Source organism: Aethalodelphis obliquidens, unplaced genomic scaffold, assembly GCF_003676395.1.
Source record: "Aethalodelphis obliquidens isolate GAN/ISIS:26980383/991018 unplaced genomic scaffold, ASM367639v1 scaffold92, whole genome shotgun sequence".
NCBI classification, from domain to species: Eukaryota; Metazoa; Chordata; class Mammalia; order Artiodactyla; family Delphinidae; genus Aethalodelphis; species Aethalodelphis obliquidens.
The window spans coordinates 4,068,379-4,093,582 of NW_020838036.1; the positions used below are offsets into that span (position 1 = coordinate 4,068,379).

At 36.8% G+C, this 25,204-nt stretch overlaps 1 protein-coding gene across 7 annotated transcripts in view; it reads left to right on the top strand.

Moving 5' to 3' along the window:
• The first annotated feature begins 9,419 nt into the window (after positions 1-9,419).
• The window catches only part of LOC113614231 (putative P2Y purinoceptor 10), a 28,013-nt gene continuing 12,228 nt past the window's right edge, over positions 9,420-25,204 (top strand). For 2 of the 7 annotated variants that reach the window (XM_027095617.1, XM_027095616.1), the window contains exons 1-4: positions 9,463-9,517; positions 10,842-11,011; positions 19,812-19,845; positions 23,825-24,091. The gene's annotated coding sequence lies outside the window, so the exon portion shown is untranslated. Of the gene's footprint in view, positions 9,518-10,841; positions 11,012-19,811; positions 19,846-23,824; positions 24,092-25,204 lie in introns of all 7 variants that reach the window. The other 5 variants (XR_003430532.1, XM_027095618.1, XM_027095615.1 and 2 more) reach the window with 5 other exon arrangements.

Consider the following 25,204-nt stretch of genomic DNA (forward strand, 5'->3'; position numbering starts at 1 on the left):
CTAAGTTAGTTCAGTGAAGTCTATTTCTATTGCAGTGTGAAGCAGAAATTTTTCTTCAGAAGGCACAGCTTTAGGCATACATATTGTCTTCCTTACCAGTAGGACCACTTTAGATTTTTAGCCTAGAAAATTTGGAGGATATCACATTAATCAAGGAGTAGACTCACGGAAGGCATCATATTCACTGCCATTTGGGATGCATTGACTCTCAGAGGGAACTATATTGTAGACAATTTTGATAAATCTATTTTGGAGTTATGTGTTTATCATAAGAGTACAGATTTTAATTTTGATGATATTACCAAGGAGCAGTAAAGAGAAAAGAAGAGAGGTTTAATGATGGTATGTTTTTCGACACTGAGATTTAAGGCTTGAAGGAGGAAAAGGAACAAGCAGTAGATTTTTTTTTAAGAGCAATGAGAGAGGTAGGGCAGCTTCGATAATGCAGTTATCAAACCACAGAGAGCATTTCATGAAATGTGGAGAATGGTAACTAACATTTACTGCAAGTTTATTGTGTTAAGGCACTTTAAATGAGCAATTGAGCCATTACATTAAATTCTCAGAATCGGCCTAAGGAGTAAATGAATTATCTCTGTTTTATAGATGAAGTCACTGAAGCTCAGATGAGTAATATAACTTATCTATGATAACCCAGCTAATATGTGGCAACAAAGGATTTGAACGTAGATCTATCTGAACCTAGACCTAATTTCTTGTCCATGGTGTCTTCATACTGGTTAACCATGTCAAATGTCAGAGAGTTCAATAAGATATTGAAGAATGATCCATCAGAATGGGTGATTATGATGCATTTGACAACTTTTATTAGACAAATTTTAGAACAGGAGAGGGAGTAGAAGCCAGATTTCGGGGATTTGATTTGTAGAATGAGCACAGAGAATGCTGTTGGCATAAAGAAAGTGGGATTATTCAAGCGAGGAAGAAAAAAGGTTAGCAGTATATAATTGAAATAACTTTGGAGCCAGGCTATACTGAGTTCAAATACTGTCTTTGCCAGTCATTTAATCTTGGGCTCATTAACTAACTTCTTTGAATGTCAGTTTCCTCATGTGTAAAATAGAAATTCCTATCTTGCAATATTGTTGTGAGGATTACAGATAATGGATGTAAAATACTTTATATATTAGGCATTTATTCATTGAAGGAATTGAGATAGAATTTATGATGCAAAAGGGGCTAGTGTTGTAAGAGGAGGTAGTCTAAAGTATTTTACCCAGTAGCTATTATTATATTATTATTCCCAGTAGTGGGCCTTACATTTTTGGGGAGATCCCATACTTCTTTCAGAATTTGATGGAAGCTCTGAATTCTCTTCTAGAAAATTTCATATACACACAAATGTTAAAGATAACTTCCATGGCTTCACTGGTCCAATGAAGGTTAAAATAATAATAATTTACATGTATTGAATGTTTACTATATGTCAGATACTACTATAAGTTTTTCATATACATTAACTTATGTTCATTTTAAGATGAAGAAATAGGCTCAGAGAGGTTAAGAAACTTGCCTAAGGTCACACAGCTAGTAAGTAGGAGGGCTAGGATTCAAACCCAAACCACTCTACTATGTTGCTTTATAAATTCATATGTTGAAAATGCCACATATAAAATGACATTATTTACAGAAAAAATTTCAAAAGCAAAAAATTATAAACCACCTATACCACCAGTAGAGAAGAATTAAATTAATTATTAGACAGTCAAAATTGTCAAAAATTATTGGTACCTCCTTATTTTTACAGATAGGCAATTATGTCTAAGATAATTTACTAAGTGGAAAATCAAGGTGCAGATGAATATATATAGTTTACTGCTTTCTTGTATTAAAAATGAGAGAAAACATATATATGTATGTGCTTGTATGTGCATAGAGTATCTGTGAAAGCATAAATAAGAACCTAAATATGGTAGTTGCCTCTGAAGGAGGGAAGCTGAGTAAATCTGATCTCAGCCTGCATTGTATTCTAGCACTAAGTATATACATCCCTAACTTTCTAAATTAGATTTTAAATTCCTGAAGAGCAAGGACTTGTCTTATTCATCACTGAATCTACCCAAACATAGCCTAGCACAGGGTCTTGCAATTAGTGAATGCTCAATTAACATAGCTACTCTGAATTCAAATGAATAAAGGAAAGTACTCTGAATTCAAATGAATAAAGGATAGTAAAGACAGAGGAAATAGCAAAGAGAATACCGAAGGTACATTTGAAGACAGCCAAAAAGGCTCTACAGAGACCATGTAACTTTCATGTTAATGCTAGAATAATATGATATAGATGTTATCAGTTGATTCCCAGTATGAATGTTTAACTATGTCTATAGTTATTTAGTCATAACATTTTGACTGAATTTTTTAACAATCCCTTATGAATCCCTATGAAATATGATTTGAGACAAAGATTCTTAAGGTGTGGTCTACAGATCCCTGGAGGTGCTGAGATTCTTTCAGTGGGCCCTCAAGGTCAAAACTATTTTTATAACAATACTAAGACATTTTTACTTTTTCACTGTATTGACATTTGCACTGATGGTACAAAACATATGGAGGGTAAAAATGCTGATGGCTTAATATAAATCAAAGCAGTTGTGTCAAAGTATTCTAGTATTCTTCATTGCCATACATTTATGTGTAGAAAAAGCAGTTTCACTTAAGAATGTCCTTGATGTAGCAACAAAAAAATATTAATTTTATTAAATCTTGACCCTTGAGTACAAGTCTTTTAATGTTTTGTGTAAAAAATAGGAAGTATATATAAAGTATTTCTGCTGCACATCGAAGTATAATGGTTTTCTCAAAGAAAAGCACTTGTAAATTTTTTAAGGTTTATGCTGAACTAGACACTTTTTCATGGGACACAATTTTTACTTGAAAGAAATTATAGTTGTTCAGATTTGGGTATTTGGCAGACGTTTCTTAGAAATGATCAAAGTAAACCTGTGGCTTCAAGGAAAAACAACTGACAAGTATTTGTTGCCAATATTAAAACTTGAGTTTTCAAGTAAATTAGAAATTGGACAACTTGCACCCATCATCATGTACTTGACAGCTTCCTATTACTTACAGACTTTTCTGATGAAACCGGTGGTGATTGTAGCAGATGTGGTGCATTTTTGATTCTGTATAGTGAACTGTATCAAGAGTAGCATAACTCCATGAACCAATATGTTCCAAGAGACCAATGCAAGTAGTTACAAGTAATGCATGACTAAAAGACCATTCAAAATACAAGATATATCAATGAATTTTAATAAAATAGAGTAGGAAAAGTTCCTTGATGTGCTTTCAGAATCCACATTGCAATTATCCTGTAAAAGGCTACTTCTAGTTTAGTTTTTGTATTGTAACAAAGAATATGTACACTCAAATGAAAGGATTATTAAAATGCTCACCTTTTTTCATCTCATCCACATGAGACCATATTTTTTTCTCCTAAACTACAACTGAAACAATATATCATAACAAATTGAATGAAAAAATAAATATATGAGAATCCAGCTTTGTTCTGTTAAAGAGGTTTGCAAAAATGTAAAACAATGTCACTATTTTTTAGTAAGTTAGTTATATCTCATAAAATATATGCTATTTATGTTAACATACAATGTATTTATTATTTCAAGTGGATTAATAAATTATAACTTTTATCGAAGTATAGTTGATTTACAATATTGTGTTAGTTTCAAGTGTACAGCAAAGTGATTCAGTTATCATTTTCAGATTATATTCCATTATAGGTTATTAAAATACATTGAATATAGTTTCCTGGGTTATACAGAAAATCCTTGTTGTTTCTTTATTTTATGTATAACTTTATATCTGTTAGTCCAATACTCCTGATTTGTGCATTCCCCACACTCTCTTCCCTTTGGTAACCATAAGTTTGTTTTCTATGCCATCAATTTTAAATGTCTAATATGGGGAATATTGATAGCGTTGACTTGAAACAAATAGACTGCCAGATATTTCTCCAGCAAAATGGGTTTATCAGGATCAACAGAGAATTGCAATTTGGGGTCTGTAAGCATGATAAGCTAAGTGCAAGTCCCCACACAGAAAGGGAAGGAGAGTGTTTTATAGAGAAGAAAAGAAAGTTTGGAGGGTCATAGTAAACAGCAAGTCCATGGCTTTTCATTCACTGAGTACTTGCCAGGAAAGAAGAGGAGTCTTTCTTCTTCCTGCTGGGCTCAGTTGTAGTTGCAGAGCATGAGAGCTCCACCTTCTGGACTACGAACTCTATTTAATTGAAGTTTTCGTTTATTAGTTATTTACAATAGATACAACCCATATAAGCAAAAGCTTTTTGGGATCCTAAATAAGTTTTAAGAGTGTAAAGCGGTCTGAGACAAAAAGCTTGAGAATTGCTTATTTGAGGATTTTGATTTAATTGCTGATTTGAGGAAGCTTTGTTTCTTGTCAATGCCTGAAATTCCAGACACTTGGAATCCATTCTCATGTGTTTGCACTGCCCAAATCCTAAAAACCCTTCCTGTTTTAGTATTAAATATATAATCACATCAAATTCTTTTGTGACAACAGGAACCCAGAGGGTCTGGAAAAGCACCCTCTCCTAGGAGAGAAAGCTGAACAAAAAGGCCAGAAAAGGAAGGTAGGGCACAAATATAGCCTTCACTTATTCCATCATGTTCTCAATGGTCAGTCCTAGTGATATTTATAAAGTTAGTAAACCTCATAGCAAGGAACCCAAAATAAGAAACCTAGAGAAGAAATACCTTTTCTCATCCCTTGTCCTCTTGCCCATTGTTCATGGCTTTGACTATATAGAAACCAAATAGATGACCAAGAATTTTGGGAAAGTTTATCATTCACGTTAATTCACAATATGTATATACAACCAGCCAGTTAGCTGAAGGAACCCTCTTCTTATGGAAATTTTCTGAAATACATTTCTTTAGAAATTCACATCCTGTGAGACTAACCATTTCCCTTTTCAGGACTGTGTGTGCCTCACAGGGGGTCTCAAGAAGTTGCTCTGTGCTAATATCTGTCTCCAAAACAAGCCTCTAGGGTTCAGGAAAATTAACTCCTCTTCCAGTTACAAAGTAAGGTTTTCTCATTGAAGAAAGATACTTTAGTGTGTGACTCAAAAACGTTTTAGTGAAAAATATGAAAAAATTAAACCCCTTCAAAGACTAATTTGTTCCTACTTGTGAAGATTTCGTTTCCCCTTTCATTTTACTGATTACAGTTTTAAGTGCTCTTTTAAGAAAACTAATTCTTTTGAAATTACTCTTTATCTTCATTCTTACTGTCACTGCCCTAATCCATGCTCTTATTACCTTAAATTTAAATTATTGGCATTTCCTTCAATAGGTCTCTCCACCTCCTGTTCCATCTCTTCTCCAATGCATTCTGTGCACCTTTGTCTCAGCAATCCTTCATGGAGTGGAAGAAAAGAGGTTGGGCTCTGGAGCCAGACATACTTGGGTCTGAATCTTGCCTCTCTCACTTATTTGTTGTATGATATTAGGGAATTTAATTACCCTCTCTGTGTTTTAATTTGCTTGTAGGTAGGATAGGACATAATATTAGTCCCTACTCCTTAGGATTTTTCTGAGGATTAAGTGAGAGGATGTGTGTAAATTGCCTAGAATGGTGACTAGTACATAGAAAGTACACAATAAATAAGAGTTTTTAATCTCCCTCTCTCAGCTCTGTTTAAAGCCCGTCAATGATTTCCTATATCCTATGGCTTCTATACTCTTAAATTCTTCTTTATATGGTTTCACTCTCTGAGTTTCTTTCCTGCTGTTCCCTAGCATGCCCTATGCTTTAGTCAAGATTTTGTCCTCCCTATCACACAAATAGTATGTTTACTCTTCATTTACATGCTTGGCAATATTTCTTCTCTCTCCTGGAGTCCCTTGACTTCCCCTTTCTCTTTAAGCTGGTATTTGCCAAATTTCAGATATGCATATGTCTCTCCATTGTTTTTGCTATGTCTATTTACCCTCTATACTATTATTTGTATGTGTGTTGTTTAATCACACTTTTAAAAACTTAGCTACCTACTTTAGCCTCATCCTAAGTAGTATTATGAATGAAATCATAGATGTGAAGTGCTAATTTTATTACATTTAAAGCCTAATAACAAATGTGTAACTTGAAAATGTTTAAACAGCAATTCCTTGTACCACCACAAATAACCTTGCATGCCTCCAGTGGGACATGTTTCACCCATTGGGAATACTACCGAAACCAAATTTGTCTGTTGAGCAAAGACCAGCCAACCTTCCCCAACAGGTTTTACCCATACTGAACTCATTTTAGCTTCCACACAATTTAATAGCAAATCATACTGTTTGTGCTTTCTATGTTATGTTTTCTAATTATTTTATGGAGTGATTAACCTGTCACTTAAACTGTATACTCTTGGAAGATAGAAGACATATTTTATGCTTCTGAATTCCACTCTTCCCACTCAGCATCCCCAAATTGATTGTTGTTATAGCTTCTTAAGTACTTATTGAAAGATTAGTTTTTAAAAGTGCAAGAATAATCTGTGTTTACAGAATCAGATATGGGAAACTCTTGAAGACAGTTTATCTAAAGCAATTAATACTCACTAATTCTAATGCAAAAGGAATTGAGATCACAACTCACTCTTTCCTCTTTTTTTTCCACTTTTTGTTATACTATTGTTCCAGAAAGAATTGAAGATGGTTTAAAAGGATGCATACTATAGCAAGATAATATAAATACAAAATAGGTGGAAAATAATAAAGAAAAATGGACAAGGATGTAAAATTAGAGCCATGAAAGAAAAGCACACCATAAAAATATCTCCAAACTTGCAGCCAGCCGACTATAAACTAGTTCTAGGGTTTTCAGCAGATTATACTAAAAAAGACACATGACACAATTATCAGTATCTGTTAAGAATCAAATCAAACCAATTGCTTAGGAAAAATCTAGCTCTTCCCAATACTAAGATCAGGTAGTATTATTGGGTCCTCCTAGAAAACACAGTATATTGTAATAAATAATGTCCTCAACAACACCTATCACACCTAATTTACTGTTACTGTTAGAGAAGACCTAAAAGCCTTTGAAGCACAGACTCGTAAACTTTCCTAGGCCTAGGGAAGATATGATGTACCAGTTAAACTTTGAAAGGATACATAAGAGAGAAGGGAAGAGTTCAGAAGTATAGGCAAAGTGGGGCAGCTGTACTGTTTTTTAGACTTTTATGACTGGATATTTATTACTTGGTTTGAGATGATAATGATTCCTAGACTATCAGTCATACTCAATAACTAAAGTCTCTCTTCTAAAAGTTAATTGGAGACGATTGTGAAATTATCTGCTTTTTTGGTTTGTCCACAGATTTACTCCTTTAACTAACACTAAAAACTTTACCTAAGTTGAAATGTTCTTTGCCTAAACTGGGTCACTGTCTTCTGAGCTACTTTTGCTTCCCTTTTTAGAACCAATGAAAGGAGAAGACACTTGCATGCAAGAGAGCAATGAGGTAAGCTGGCAAGCTATTTTCTTAGCAATGTTAAGATGCTGTCTGGGAAATGAAAGTGGGCAGCCGTGACAGTAGCTAATTGTCAAGAAAGGGGTCATTTTATCCTTTTGTCCCAGGGTTTGGCTTTAAAGATCAACAGGTCTGGAACTTTCTTTGGTCAGAGAAGGATCATAGCCTAGGAAAACTGGCTTATACTGCCCAAACTCAGAAGGGATGGATTTGTAACAGAAAGCCAATTTAATAATTTATATTGAAGACCAGAACTGCCAAATGGACTGAAATGTGTGTTGGCCTATCAGTGTATTCTTTCAGTAAGGGTGCCAAGTCAGAAAACTAAATTAACAACAGATTGGAGCTGGATAAATATATGTAATCAGAATTAAGAAGGGGATTGCAAGGTCAGGCACGTTTCATTTGATATACCTCAGCCAGGATGGGTACCCTCTTCCTTTACCAGTTCTCACAAGCCATGGCCTTTTCATCAATCAGTTCAAGTTCTCAGTTCCTAGTGCTGAAAGTATCTCTTTTCCATCTCTTGATGTCCTTGAAATTTATATTAGTGATCTCTGAGTGTTGGGTGTGGCTCTTTCTAGTTCTTGAATGATTTTAGTTTTACAAGAAGAGCATGTTGCAGATCCAGGTTGCCCTTCTACAAAAATGTTGTCATCCACTTTAATCAGTCTTATCCATAAATCCAGATGCTACTGTTTGATCTAACCCACAGTACTTTCTTTTCTCCTTTGTTATGGTTATTACCCAGAAGGCTCTTTGCAGCTCTAGGCCCTGGGTTCTGAATGTAGCTTCCTCACATGCACACAGAGGTTTGTGCTGGTTTGCAAGCCTTGTTTCTCAGAACTACTCTCAGACTTGGCTGATACTATAGTCCCCAAGTGTATGATCTTTCTTTACTTGCAACCTTATAAAGGCTCCACAGACAAAGACTAAACCTTAGTACACTGGAGGGAGACTGAAATATATATGGTTCATTTATTTATTCATTCATTATTTGAATATTTACTTTTTTCATTCATTCCTTCACATTCATTCAACAAACATTCATGAAAGTACCTCATGCTGGACTAGTTGGAAATGCAGGGATAAGTCAGACATGATCTTTGCCCTGAAACAGCTTGCAATACACTAAGAGGATAAGAAATGTATAAAAATAAACAAACTACACATTATATTATAAGCCTTGAGATAAGAGGTTGTGGAAATGTACTCCAAATGCAGGGAATAGCTTAAGCAAAGGTAGTCTTACTGCTGTTAGTTCTGACATGTACTTTTTATTTTTGGCACTACTTCATAAGTTTATTGAAGGGAAAGGTTATTTTTCTATAGCTTTATAATTAAACTTTCTTAGACCCTCACAATTTAAACATAAGTCAAAATTATAAATAGTACCTTCCTAAATCTACATCATAATTAAAACTCCCAAAGTTCAATAAAATAATAAATCACAAGTTGAACAAACTCAATTTAAGAAAATGTAATAGGAGTTGGAGAATATTCTCTGACAGGTATTCTTGAGGTTTTCTCACTCTTTCTCTCTCAGGATTGAAGGAGTTGCAGTTCTTGTTCTTAGGTAAACTCTCTTCAGATTTTGCCTCAGAATCCCATCCTGCCATAGAGCCTACTGGAATCTAGTGAGATGGATAGGCATGTGAGTTGTAGTTGAAAGAGATAGGGTAAGAAACCGTGAAACCATGAGGAAGGCTGGTATACAGTCATTATTTGGTTTTGAACACCCTGTAGCTCTCTGCTCTTTGAATTTCTTTGCACGAATGAAGTAAAAACTAAATGAAACTTGAGTAATGTCTTCTGTTCAAGGGACTTACCTTTTGTCTGTGTAAATATGGTTTCTGTGGTGAGACACCAAATGCACTCAACTTCCTTTTTCAACAACAAATTTGTCAGTTATCAGTAAGCTCCATGCCACCCAGACTTAGGCTTTTCTGCCCCAAGCTCCCTGCAAAGAAACAAGCCCAGCAAGGCTCCAGGGTAAGTTATAGCTTAATATGTGGGAATTGGTATAATTCCATGTGGGAAGATTGGTGGGGACAAGAAGATCTGGGACAGAGACAGATGTGAAACCAGTGTCCAAATTGAAAATGGTCCCTGGTTTCTTATTTCAGACTTATTACAGCAGGAGCAATCGTGACTTCCCTTGAGTCTGACTAGAGTGCAAAGTTAGGGTTAGTGCCATCAGTCTCCACCATTATTCCAGGAGCATGGGGTCTGTGATGCAGCTCAGTCTTTGCTGAGGGTTCTTTGTTTCTTTATCAACAAGGGAAGATGGCACAAAGTGGTAAGAAAAGAGTATCGTTGGTGAGATTCATTGGGAAAGCTTGACCTATTCAGTCAGAAAAAGAGGATTTGGATTTCTGCTCTGTATAAATTATCTAGTTGCTTAGTGAAGGAACATTTTTATGTATAAGCTCCTTGCTTTGGTAAGTTTAACTTTCACAGATACAGCAACAGACAGTAAATTCTCAGGAGAGAAAGAAAGAAAGTCAGATCATAGACTTTGGAGTTGAAGGAGCTCTTAGAGATCCAAATCCCTCACCATACAGATGGGAAAACTGAGAGACAGTGAAATGAAGACATTTAAGATAACCCAGCTAGTTAGCCGCAGAGCTGGAACTAGAACATGTATCTTCTAAATTACGGTCCCTTTTTCCTACAGAAGCTGGTATCTCCCAGAGAATACTGTAAATATATTTATAACTGTGTTGGATTTTAGGTTAGGAAAGGAGAAAATATCCTAGATGACAAAATCTGTTGAAAAGATTTCAAAGTCTGTTCAGAGGCATTTCTAGATCCTTTGAAAGCTGCTTTTCTGCCCAAGTTCAGACCTAATGGATAGCAGAGCCCAAAAAAGAGGCACCTATCTTTTCAGTAATTATTGTTCTTATTACGTTGAGTGCTAGCAATCTCTCTGGTTCTGAGACAAGATGACTGAGTCAAAAGGAGACTTCCAGTTCGGTAATCCTTCAAGGTGGACTGTACCACAACAGTTGGTACCAGGATCATCTTGGATAGAATGATAACAAGCTTTATTGTGCTTTTTGGGTGGAGTAGTAGTCTCAGTCCCAAGGATCCTGCAAGTGGGAACACTTTTATTTTGGTTTTTCAAATGGACGTGGGAGTCCTTGCCATTTCTATTAATTGAGGAGTTTATCCCTTAGCTGTGACACTGTCAAATTATTCACTGTTGAAAATATGTGATAGGTTGATATATTGAGGCTGAAAATAGCATGAACTATACTGAGAATCAAGTCATGCATTTGGGGTAATTATCTTTGGAATGGTTCCTTTTGAACAGAGGGCCTTCTTTGATCAAAGCAGTTCCTTTTTGGGCTCAACTGGAAAAGTTGTTGAGTGCAAGTTGTGCAGACTGCTCAAATCCTGACAGTGGTGGAACACAAGGCTTCAAATGAGTAAGCATACTTCTGGATGGTTTTTGGTGGCTTTTCACACCTAGTTGTGTTTGAGGTAAGTCAGTTGATGTCCTAAGAGGCAGGGTGGTCTATGGACCTAATAAAGAGAACAGAGCTGTCTTTGTGAAACCATCTTTTCTACGTGTTCCAACAATCAGAGCAATGACTGGCAGGAAGTATATGCTTTATTTAAAAACTTCTGCTCAAGACGTCTCATATTTCAGGTCGGGATATTTTATATTTAAGTGTTCATCTAGTATTGATTCACATGCATCACAGGCAGAGTGATGAAGTATATGAACCAACACACAGAGAGACAGAAAGTTTTGGTTCTAGCTCAAGTTCTGTCAATGATTCAGTTTTGACCTTGGGCAAGTTGCTTTATTTTTCTGGGTCTCAGTAGTCTCACCTATAATAAGGGGGGAGGGGCTTGAAATAGATGGTCTTCAATTTCCTTCCTAGTAATACAAATGTTTGACTCTAGGCTCCTGGTGCCTGAGAAGAACTGCATATCATGAAGTGGTAAATAATGGGACCATAGTAGGGAAATCTAACTACAGTGAACCTTCTGGAAATACAGTCTAGATCTCAAAGGGAACTCAGTAATCTTTGCTAAGGGCCATTATACTTATTTCAGAGTAATGTCATCATGAGAACTTCAACTTTTAGAGCACAGGCAAGTGTTTTGTAAATAATTTCCTTTTTTTTCAAACGATAAGATGCAAACATACAAAGGAGCAAGTTCTGTAATCTGATTTCCACAATGACAGTGTCACTCAATCAGTATTTCTCAATCTTTTAAGTGCAAAGTTCCATTTGAAAAACATAAAAATCTCACTAAAAAGTTATTGTGGACTTGCTTAACTAGGAACCAGACCTTGGACTCCTAGAAAAACCTATCCCATAACATTGACATTTTCCAAATACTGTAAGCCCAACAGCCAAAAAGATTTTTCAGATCTGCGCTTTCAGCAGTTTGTATTATATGGACAATAATTATGATTTCCAAATATATTTACTGTAATAAGGAATTTTCTTTTCAAGTAACACGTTTTCCACTTTTCTAATTTAAGAATTATTGCATTAGTCTTACTAAATATTTCTCACATCTATCCTTTTGGGGAGATTTTCTAAACTCAGAGAAGTACAGCATCCAACCAAAGGCTCATGGAGATTACTCTCTGTACAAGTAAAGTGGAAATGAACTGCGATTTATTTAACATATACAGTGTACCAGACATGAAAATAGATACATTTTCTACTTAAAGATGTACATTTTCTATTTAATCTTTACAATGATATATGTTGCAGGCACTATGATCCTAATTTTATAAATGAGGAAGCTGAAACCAAGAGATATGGAGTCTTTTCAGGCTAGACAGCTGATAAGTGAGTCAAGATATGAATCCAGGTCTGCCCAAAGAACACGATTCTTTCCATCTCCAAAATCCTGCCCCAAGTACAAAAATAATGAATAATTAGGTCTCCTTCTTACCTTATTAAAAATCCAGTAAAGATGCATGCAGGGAAGTTCAATTCCAACTCTAAGATATTAGTTTGTGAATAGTCTAATTGCTTTAATTTATTTTAAGGGTAAAATAATTTTCACTTCTAATTTTTGGGAAAAATGTCTAGACTTGCAGAATAGATACAAACTTTTGTGTTTCTGACATCAAGCCAGGTTATTTACAGTTGATTTGAACTAATTCAGGAAATGGCAGAGTTCCAGATTCCAGTTGCTCTTCTTTGGCTGTGGTTATGAGTGATTGAATGAAGGACACCATGGTCATGGGTATAGGACTGGCTTGGATAATTCATGTGAGACTTCTGTGGTTTAAATAAGAAGAAAAAGGGGGAAAAAGACAAGTTACATTCCCAAATGGCCTGTAGATATATTCCCCTGGAGAGTGGGAAGGGCCTCCATCAGCAATATTTCTCTATTTAGTTTTCACTTCTCCTCCCAAGATGACAAGCCCACATACTGGCCCTATTATCAAAGAAAATAGGAGACAAAAATTTGACAGACATGTTCATTTAGTGGTATTAGTGACTTAATGATGAGGGGTGAAAAGAGGGAGAGGACTAAGAGGGCAAAACTTTATAGAGTTGTACTAGGAAAAGAGCAGTTACTTTGATGCCAGAAGCCTATGTTCTACACTCTTCACTCTGCCACTTGCATAGTATTCAGGTAACTGTGATCACTTCTTGAAGTCTCAGTTTCCTGATCTGTAAAATGGGGATGATATCCTCTGACCTAATTTGTTCTATATATGGTGTACGATATGCATATATATATATACATTTAATAATGATTAACAGCAATTATAGATGTAATAATGATATGTAAAGTGTAAATCAGCAGGTAGGTTGAGATGGTGGCAGCTGTATCAGTGATGGCAGTGGCAGTGCTGACGGTATTAGCTAGGGGTGGGGGTTTAGAGGAGCCAGGCCCATAACATCATGGCAAGTTAGATCAGAAGGTAGTTAACATGATCCAGTTCATATTGTCTTATTTTGATAATGAGGGAATTGAAACCCACATAAGGGAAGGGGATTAGCAGGACAACACAAAGAGACAGAATTTGAATAGTTACTAGAATCCAAGTGTTTTAGCTCCAAATCCAGTGTTCTTTTTAATAAATTCTACTGCTTGAGATTCCCCATCCTATCTGTCTTGTTATATTCAGCTCACCACTCTTATAAATACATTGTTCCAATACTCTATCCATAGATCTATTATGGTTTGGGTTCATAGGCAAAACTCGTTAAAGATCCCTGGTTTTGATACTACCATACGCTGACACCTGGTGGGCAATCATTTGCCATATATGTGTAGTCATAAAAGTGCTAGAAATAGAACCAAGATTATTAGCTTCTTCATCTTTGAAGAATTGTCTTATCCACAGAAATGTTACTTTAAGGTATTTCTGTGCAACAAATTGTTTGCAGAGAAGAATTTTAGCTGTCTCTGCTCATGAAGAGCCTCATTATGACTGAAATTGTAATAGCTGTGACTTTGAGAAAGAAACTTTATCCTGCTGAGCCTTCATTTTCTGATACGTAAAGGGGTATAATAATAATTAACTCAGAGTTCTCTCAAAGATCAAAGATAATATATTAACAGCGCTTAGCTAAAAACTGAGAGGATGCGTGTGGAAACTTCTTGAACTTAGTATTTCACTGAAACTTAGGAGTCTGGTACAAATTCTGATGCTGCCATAAAATAAGTTCAGTTTGGCTGTAACTTTGTGAAAGCACAGCATTAAGCTAGTTGGTTGGGAAGTGAAGCTGCTTTGGGTAGACATTATTGGTACCTATGATGTTCTTGAACTCAGTCATAGTATGAGTCATATTTAGTGACATGACATACGTTTGTGCTCTGAGACAAAATTTAGTTATTTCCATAAAGTCAAGTGTTTAATGACAAAATTCTCACTTAACTTTATGGGATTCCTACTGGCTTTAAAATAAAAGGTTGGGATTACAGGCTTTGGAGTTTTTAGATTTGTTAGACTCCAACCTTATTATCCTTGCCTTGACCATATTTTCCTCAGTAACAAAGGGTGAAAAACTATTGCTGTTGTTCAGGAGAGTAGCTTTTGGGAGAGACATTAGAAATAAAAATGCCTAAGGTTCTGCTAATATGTGCCTATTCTCCATAGTCTTACCTTTATAAACCAATGTGTATGAACTGAGATCCTACTACATGCCTAACCCTCTGCTAAACAAAATGAGGGATATAAAAGTGTAAGATACAGTCTTCCCTCATTGAGACTACATGCTTATAGTGTAGCCTAAAAGTCCAGTACAAATACAAAAAAGGAAGAAGTCAGAATAGGTTGCCCCATGCAAGGAAAAGATGACAGTTGAGATGGGATCTGGAGAGAGGAGTAAAATATTTACTTCTGAGATGGGATCCAGAAGAGAGGAGTTTGATGAAGTTTTAGTCATAATTTTTTTTTTTTTTTTTTTTTTGCGGTACGCGGGCCTCTCACTGTTGTGGCCTCTCCCGTTGTGGAGCACAGGCTCCGGATGCGCAGGCTCAGCGGCCATGGCTCACGGGCCTAGGCGCTCCGCAGCATGTGGGATCTTCCCTGACCGGGTCACGCACCTGTGTCCCCTGCATCGGCAGGCGGACTCTCAACCACTTGCGCCACCAGGGAAGCCCTAGTCATAATTTTATACCAATCTTCATTATCAGGAACATTCTTAAAGCTGCACACTGAAAGTGAATCTTGTTAGCTCGATCATGGTAGCTGATTTTCCTGCTCTGCTTATTAGATTAGAAGTCTGTGCTGGTCATTCCCTTTAGGGTTTAGCTCCCATTACAGACCCCTATTTCAAGAAGAGGCATCTCTATGAAGGTACTGGCCTTTGATGTAGGCAGTGTTTACCCTGGATAGAGCATTGAACATTGGATAAACCAAGAGGCATTTACTTCTTTAAGGATGGTATTGGAGGCACTGGGAATTTAGCCCTCATTCTATCTGGGTGGTTCACAGTCATAGAGCTAGGAGCTCAAGTATATACTAAAGATATGGTATTTTCACAGGTTATAATTTTGCCTGGGTTGTATTTTCTGTGTGGTCCTGCTTAGCTGAGTTGGTTATGCAACACCAGTGAGGTTAAGTCTTTAGGATTAATCCCCACATGAGCCAGTTAACATCAATTTTTTTAATAGTGCTATATATTTAGCCTTGTTCTAGGGTGAGAGAGAGAGAGAGAGGGAGGGAACAAAATTTAGGGCATAACCCCTGACTTTACAAAGCTCACAGCCCAGTGTAGAGAGATTCATAAACAGATAAACAATAAAAGAGTTGTCATAAGGCAGAATATTTGCCCAGTTAAAATATTTACTAAGTGATTATGTGCTAATTATTCTGCTAGGTTCTAGAGATTTAAAGATGAGTAAGGCATGCTGTTTGGCTTCAAAAATGCTCATAGTTTAGTTAGAAATAAAGAGATATAAATGGAAACATTCTATAGCAGTGAGTGTATCGTTAAAGCAATCCCTATGATGACATGGTAGCCCAGATTTGCCTTTTTGATATATCATTTTGGCAGCAGAGTATAGAATAGATTTTAAGAGGAAAATCCTCAAAGCAGGTAGATCAGTTAAAGAGTGTTTTAATAATCCAGAGAGAGAGGAGGGAGAGAGAGTGGGAGAGGGAGAAAACTTGGTTGATTGAATGAGAGTGAAGGGATCTAGGATTATTTTAAGGCTTCTGGCTCTTGTAATTGGATAGATGGTGTGGATAAGTAAAAGATCAGGGAGTATGATGAGTTTAGTTTTGAATATTTTTATTTTGCGACGCCTGGGAGACATTGAAATGGGAAATCTCCACTGAAAGTTAGACATATAGATTTAATATCTGAGAGGAGGCCAACCCTGGACATTGAGACATAAGAGTCATCTGGATATGGGTGGTAACAGAAGCCATGAAACTGGGTGATGTTACTTAGCACGAGGGCACTGAATAAGAAAAGAATATGCAGACCTTAGGAAAACAAACATTTAAAGGATGTGCAGAGATAAAAGAAACCATAAAGGAGACTCGGTATGAATGGATAGATAGTTAAGAGGAGACTCAAGAAAGAGTTGTGGCTTAGAAGCCAACAGAAGAGAGCATTTAAAAAACATGGAAACGATCAGACTGTGTCCAAGCTGGCAGAGAAGCCCTGCCTGATTTGGAAATGTGATGGTCACTTGTCGCCTTTATTAAAGTAGTTTCAGTGATGTTGTAAAGGTATGCATGTCACCTTGGAATGCATTAAAGAATGTATATAAAATGAGGAAAAGAAAACAGTCAGTGTCAAAAACTATTGTGAGACGTTTATTTAAGAAGAGAAGGAAAATGACAAAGAGCTAGAATAAGATGCATTGACAAGAGAATTATTATTTTGGGTGTTGGAGAGACTTGATGACAAATATCTAGCTGAGAGTGAAGGGCAACATGATGATCTAGGAGTGAAAGGGAACAGCTAATGAAAGAAGATCCTGAGAAAGATAAAAGGGATTAAGAGCATGGGAATTCATCTTGTGCAATAGGAAAGACAGCTGTGTTGGGAAGGATGCAGTTGTAGATAAGATTGTGTGGGTTGGGAGGGGACAATGGATGAAACTGAGTTGTTTCTCACCCAATAACCTCAATTTTCTTGTGATTTAAGGGGTAAGTTTCTCTGCTGAGAAAGTTGGGGGATGGGAGAACAGGAGAGAAGAAACTTTAGAAGAGTTGTGAAGGTGCTGCATAGTCAATAGGAGAAGAAACTAATCAGGCATGTGCAAAAAGAGGCTGGAGCAAAAAATCTTAGACTGGAGATCATACACTTCTAGTTTTAGCATTTCAAATATATACTGGTATTTTTAATAGGATCATTCAGCAGTTTGGATAGTAAAAAAGAAAATGGATTGTGGACTTGATCTGGGATTAAGACCTTGCCAGGCTGGTATGGCAGAAAAATCATGAGCAAAGAAGTTGATGGTTCTTGTGTGAGAATAGTTAATTTGACCATTTAATGTAGTCTGCGTAAGGGAGGAAGTAAAATGAGGGCGGGTGCCAGATTGGCCCAGAAGAAATGGCAAGATTTAGAAATTTAAGGTCTCTGGGAGTGTCTGGTGCAAGCTAGCATAGTGCAACTTGCAGTGAAGTTCAGTGATTTTAATGTTAGAGAAAGCAAACCATCTGAAGAGTCAGGAATTTATGAAGCTTGGCAGAGAGTACAAATTTGAAAAGTTCTGGAATAAGGAAGAGTTTACTTTTGACTCAGAGTGTCAGGAATAGTGAATGCTGTGAGCTGCTAATCTGAAAGGGCTTTGGTACAGTACAAAACTGTGATATCCTTGTATAACATTTGACATGTTTTATAAATGAAGTTATCTTTGACTCCTCAAGCAGTCTCCCAAACTGGTCAATTCCATATCTGACTTTTACTTGAAATTCTAATATTCATGCCATACCAGGTCAGAGCTTTTTTTTTTTTTTTTTTTTTACTTCCTTGACTGTTGGAATAGTAGGATGATCAATTATTCTGTTTGTCCTGGACTGTCACCGAAAATATTACATACTGGGAAACCCTCAGTCCTAGGCAAACCTGGACTGTTGGTCACCCTACAAACTCACAACTAATTTGAACTTCCTGTCTCTGGTCTCCCAATCCATCTTCCACACTGTTGCCAGAGTGGTCTTTCTAAAACACAAGTATAGTAATATCACATCTCTTCACAGAATCCTTCAATAATTCCCCATAAAACCCTCCATGATCTAGCTGCATCTAACTTTTAAGTTGCTTTTCCCTTCCACTACCTTCTCCCAATCTAACCTCCTATTCCACCTTCCCCACCATCTCACCCTGTTTTCCAGCTGTTATAGAACACCTATTCTTCCTTTCTATGGGTCATTCATTTTTATACTTTGAGAACTTTGAATGCTCTTCATTCACCTCTGAAACTCTTTTTTCATCCCTTTTTCCTACAGCCTTCCCACTCCAGCTGCTTATTAAAAGTGAACTTATCCTTCAGGATGAGCTCTAAGACTCCTTTTCTGTGCAGGATTCATTTCTACTCTCACAGAAATTTCTTTGTTATCCCTTTCATGGCACATTTAAAAATCCATTATGGTTAGTTATTCTTATGTCTTTTACTCCTTAAATGACTATAAACTTCTTGAGGATGACAATCACGTATTATTCTTCCTTGAAATTTCCCACCCCACTACACTATCTTCATCAATTTACATATCAAATACACATAAAGCAGAATGTCCCTTTGCTGGATAAAATTATGAATTGCTAAATCCCAGATGAATGGTATTGATAATACCAAGTTCAGCCTTTCTTGAAGAGATGGGACTTGACCACAGCTTTGAAGGGCAATTTAGGTTTAAATACAATAGTGTATAATTCAGGTAAAGTAAGGTTAACTTTTATCTCCTCCCCAGCCACCATCAGCAGTTTGTTCTCTAACCCTGTCCCTGTAGTGACTAATAAAATAATGCAGATAGCTTGACACAAGTGCCATCTTCTCTGGCTCGAGGTGATCTATCTCTCCTAATTTAATAGAAGCAGCCCAACATGGTTGAAAGAGCGTTAAGTAAGAGGCGTACAAACCTGACTTCTGGTCCTAGTTTCACCATATTTTAACCCTGTGACTTTGGACAGGGTACTGAGTTGTTCTTGAATGCATCTCTTTGTAAGCTAAACAATATGGTAGGGGTATTACTGATATCTGTCCTGCTTACCTCACAGAGATGATGCTGTGCCAACATGAGGATTTCTTATCACCTATGCCATTCACCTCAGTTCTTGTCATGCATTAGTTGTGATGTTGGAAATTAAAAAAAATATTTTTTCCGCCAGACCAGAAGTTTCTCAGGGACAGAGATTATAGCAGATGATTCTATATTTTCCATAGAACTTAGGACAGAATTCATAGTATGATGCTTATTAAACATATGTTGGTTGAGTGTTGGCCTCCAAGGCAGCCAGAACCCTTAAAAGGCCAAAGAAAAAAGTAAATACACAAGTTGTTTTCCTTTTATGCTTAATTTCCATGTGGGAAATTAAGCTCTGGGGACTACAGATGTTACCTCTCACTCTTGTTCCAAGTCCCACACGTAGGTGGGTAGGAAGCCATTCGCTGATGAGATGAGGCAGGTATATATTTCATTTGCAGAATGACAATCAACAAAAATAAAGGGTTGAGAAGCTTTTGGAAGCAGATCACAAGGACTACCCTCTCCCTGAGGCCTAGATAATAGTGTTGATGGTACTCTGAGATGTTGGGCTGTGCTGGTATCTACCTACAGGATATGTCTGACCACCTCTGATTCTAAATGAATATTTTGCTCTTTTCTCAGGCTTCTGAAGGCATGTTTTTCTGAGTTGTAATGGGTAAGTGCAGCAAATATTGATGATAATAGCCCAAATCAGGAGACAACTTTTGAGGGAAATAAAAAACAGTAGAAATATTGGGCTGGCCAAAAAGTTCGTTCGGGTGTTTCCATAAGCTCTTACCCAATATATTAGTTGACATATCAGGGCTTGCATTTTTACTTAATGATTCCAAATAAGGACTTTAAACTATTTTGTATGCAATTGAATCCAATTATATCACTTTTCTTTGGGTGCTTACCATATAGCCAAGGCTGAGTCTTGGCTATATGGTCATAAACAGAATAGATCTTTTTATGGCACTAATAGAGCTAACAGCACAGTGAACGAAATAGTCAATAAAAACTGAGCAAACATCTACATTACACGTGTTGATGTTACGAAGAGAAATTGGACGGAGTGTGAGAGTATGTAATGCTATGTAGGATGGCCTAAATAATAGTGGCAGTGAAGATGTCTCTGACCTGCAAATTGAGGTTAAAGGAGACAGATATGTGAAAAAGAAGGAAGATAATTCCAGACAGAGGAAACAACGTGTGCAGATGTTTTTGTCAGGAGAAAAGCTTGGCTTGTTCTAGAAACTGAAAGCTTCTCAGTATAATTGAAACAGTAGTGAATGAGGAAAAGAATGGCATGAAGTGATGTTAAATGACACGGGAATGGCCTTCAAGCCATGGTGAGAAGTTTGGCCTTAATACAATAGAGAACCAACAAAGGATTTTAGACAGGAGAATGACAAGATATTTCAAAGAAAAACCACTTAGGCCACAGTGGGGAAGAGGTTAGAAAGGGTTAAGAGATGACATAGTCCCTGCCATCAAGGAGTGCAAAGTCTAGTTAAACAGAAAGACATGTTAGCAGAATTTCAGTGTGTGTGTAGTAAGTGCCATGACAGAGGTAAGGGAGTATGGAGACAAGCATGGGTTCCAATTCTTATATACCACCTCTACACTATGCAAGTTTTGTGACTTTGGCACAACTTATTTAACCTCTCTGGGTCTCAGTTTTCTCATTTGTAATATGGAAATAATCATTGAGTTGCTATAAGGATTAATGAGATAATATGTGCTTAGCTTGTAAATAGATGGAAGCTCTCAATAAGCAGTAGCCATAATTAATGTTAATGTTAGACACAGTATGGGGTTGAACTGCAGGAGACAAGACTGGGGTGCCGGGAGTCCAGTAAGGCATCTTCTACAATAATCAAGAGGAATGATGACAGTGGCCTGGGTTAAAATGGCAACAGTGTAAGTGGAGATGGATTGGAGATAGATTTGAGAGATTTAAAGGAGACAGAATCACCTGGTTTCTGATTAGATATGGGTGAAATATAGTGATAGGAGTTGAATGAATTCCCAGTTTCTACCTGTAGTGTCTGGGAAGAGAGTCATGGCACAGACAGAGAAGGGGAGCTTAGACTCAAGAGTGAATCACCAATCTTGTACCCTTTCCTGAGAGAGGAACCAAAAATATGTCTAGATTGAAGGGAAGAGAGACTAGTATCACAGGGGGCATGAACCAACCAGAAATAGTCAATAATAGAGCCAGAGCCAAAGAGAGAGACACAGAGACAGGAGCAGGGGCAGAGACTGAGAGAAGGAACATGTTCTGACTTTGGCCCTTCCATTCAGCCTCCTCCTGTTAGTGGCTCCTTTGGTTGTTCTCCATTCTAAAATTTCAGTAGTGTCACAGATTGTTAACAGGAAGCTAAATGTTCCCTGAGAGAGTTTATATTTTCACCCTACCCCAAAAAATTCCCCCAGTCTCCCATTACCATGGGGATTTTACATTTAATTGTCACCAGACATATTTGGGGAAAAACCCTTCCTACCTCCCCTTCAGTCTGGAGAAGAAAAAAGATTTTGGAAAGCAGGTGATGTAAGTCTCTAAACTTGAAATAAACTGAATTGCAGAAGCATAAGAAACCACAGAAACAAAATAAATTGTGAACATAATGCTGTTCTGGCCTAATAGGACTCTTTTATTTAGCACAGAGGTATGAAAACAACCTGTCCCATTAGTAAGTGAAATTTTCTGTACCAGTGAAGCAGAAACAAATATCCATGTTTGTAAAGTGCAGAAGTGGAAGTGTGAATTTGGTGGGTGTGAGTTGTTTTTAGTTCTTAGAACTGTAATGCACTTGATATAGCCTCCCTTGTTCTCTCACAAGCTTATGCATAGATAATAGATAATAGTAGAAACAGGATCAATACTGAAGTAATATGGAAATAATCACTGGGCTGCTATGAGGATTAATGAGATAATATGTGCAATAAAATGTGAGATAATATGTGAGATAAAAGTGGGTGGTAAGGAGGGGTGGGTGACATGTGTGGGGACAGATGTTTAGTTATATCCTGATGGCATAGCTAGAGTAATTCTAATGTTACAAGATCATAAGGTCCTACTATGGGGTTAGAAAGGTTCTGCCATAATGTGCCCTCCAGATATCACAATGATCCTCATTCTATTAAAAAGTCCCTCCTGAGCAGGGAGAGGCAAGTGGTATAATGGAAATAGCACAGACTTTGGAGCAAGTCAAGCATGGTAGTAAATCCCATTTTTACCATTTTTTAACTTTGTTACCTAAGACAATTTACTGAATCTCTCTGAACCTCAGTTTCTCATCTGCACTATAAGAGTAATAATAGTAACTTACGATGGTTGTGAGAATTGAATTATGTAATGCATGTGAAAAATTCCATTGCAGATTCTGGGGTACATCATTGATAGACCATTATAATTATTTCCTTTCTTTTCACCTGTGAGTACCCCTCTACCTTTGTTCTAAGTCATACATACACAAGCAAGATGACTGCATGACTCTTTAGGATATATCACAGATAGGTCAAATAGGGAGTATAAGAGGAGGGAAAATGAAAGTACTCTTTAGAGTAATGGTAGCTTATAAAGTTGACTCTCTTTTATCTGTGAATTAATCCTTTGTGGTTCTGTTCTTTTATCACATTTCTATTCCCTGGAGTAGACTTAGAATGATATAGGAAGTCATTCTGCTACTTATGAAGAGAATCTAAAAGAGGCCGCTCCTTTGTTTTTGTAAACATACTTAAAACAAAACAATACCAACAACAAAACTCCACCTGAGAAAACCTCAGTACTTTTTTTTCCAATTCTAGCTCTAAAGGCAAAAAACATTCCTGCAGTATGGACAGAAGCTATGTTTGTAAAATTTGTCTTTGAGAGGAAAACAAATGATGGACAGAAGGGTGTGTGTAAAGATTAACCACCTTTTTCCTCCTTTTTGAAGTCCCAGATCTTTCATTTAGTAGATGTGTGGCCTTAATAAATCCCTCTCTGGGCCTTGCTTCTTCTACCTGTATCATATGGTGGCTGAATTAAATGTTTTTTAAAGGTCCTCTTCAGTCCAAATTTCTACAAATAAAATAACAAGGTTGTTGCTGTCCTGCCATTCTTATTTGCAAACAGCCTGCATAAATCCATGGCCAGAACTTGAGAAGCCCTAAAAATTATTGTATATTCCCCATGTCTTACATATAATACACAATAAAAACTATACTAAAACATAAAATAAATTAAGGAAGTCCAAAAAACTTTCTCATTATGATGAATAATGAAAAAAATATTAAATCTTAAATTGTTTCAGAAAAATGATTTTGGTGGCCTATTTTGCTGGTACCTTAATCAATGTTCACTGTGGCTGTTGGATAATCTGCCAAGACATGATGTCACACCAGTACAGAATTCCCCTTAGACAGAGAATAGGTCTCTTCCCTTCCCAATTACATAAGGGAAAATATCCTGGTTCAGCTTCTAAATCCATATATTACTGAAAATTTTCACATAAATTTGGAATGAAACCTAAGCTAAGAGAAAGAGAGAAAATGCATGAAAACCACCAGCTATTGTGATAGAATAATAAGGAGGTAATATTCCCAAGCCCTGAAAATCAACCAGGATACTGGTAATGCAGGCTAAAGGAGGCAGATCTGTTTTCCAGGTGCTGTGATGCCAAGTTAGGAAGTCAGGACCCAGTGAGCAAGGTGGCAGACAGAAGAGAGGCAAGAAGACCTGAACAACAAGACTGGATTTCTACCATTGCAATTGGGAAGTAGTGAACAGTGGTCATCCCAACCAGAGCTCGAGGCAAGAGAAGTCTTGATACAAAAGAAACAAACTCAAATATCACATTCTTTTTCTGTGGTTAGAAAAACAGATGGAATATTTCAAGACTTCCTTACCTGCAAGACACATCTTTGACAATCTGGTAGGGCAAGGCAGTTGGATGACAATTCCATGGTTCTCTAACGGATTCACTGGGTGACCTTGGATCAATAGTATATCTTCCTTGAGCATCTTCTTCTTCATCTGTAAACAAATCCCTTCTAATTTTAATATCCTATGACTCTGTAGGTATAAAAACATATCTGGTGACACCTCATCATAGTTTTGATTTGCTTTTCTCTAATAATTAATGATGTTGAGCATCTTTTCATATGCTTGTTGGCCATCTGTATGTCTTCTTGGAGAAATGTCTGTTTAGATATTCTGCCCATTTCTTGATTGGTTTGTTTTTTTAATTAAGCTGTACAAGCTGTTTGTGTATTTTGGAAATTAAGCCCTTGTCAATTGCATTGTTTGCAAATAATTTCTCTCATTCAATAGGTTGTCTTTGTGTCTTGTTGATGGTTTCCTTTGCTGTGCAAAAGCTTTTAAATCTAATAAGGTCCACCTTGTTTGCTTCTGTTTCCATTACTCTAGTAGATGGATTTTTAAAAAAAAAACTATTATGTGATTTATGTCAAAGAGTGTTCTGCCTATGTTTTCCTCTAGGAGTTTTATAGTATCTGCTCTTACATTTATATCTTTAATCAATTTTGAGTTTATTTTTGTGTATGGTGTTAGAGAATGTTCTAATTTCATTCTTTTACCTGTAGCTGTCCAGTTTTCCCAGCACCACTTATTAAAGGGATTGTCTTTCCTCCATTGTATATTCTTGTCTCCTTCATCATCAAATTAATTGACCATAAGTGCGTGGGTTCATTTCTGAGCTTTCTAAAATGTTCCATTGATCTATATGTTTTTTTCGTGCCAGTATCATACTGTTTGATTACTGTAACTTTGCAGCATAGTCTAAAATCAATGAGTATGATTCCTCCAGCACCTTACATTTTCTATTTTTTTAAACATCTTTACTGGCGTATAATAGCTTTACAAATGTGTGTTAGTTTCTGCTTTATAACAGTGAATCAGTTATACATATCCATATGTTCCCATATCTCTTGCATCTCCCTCCCTCCCACCCTCCCTATCCCACCCATCTAGGTGGTCACAGAGCACCGAGATGATCTCCCTGTGCTATGCAGCTGCTTCCCACTAG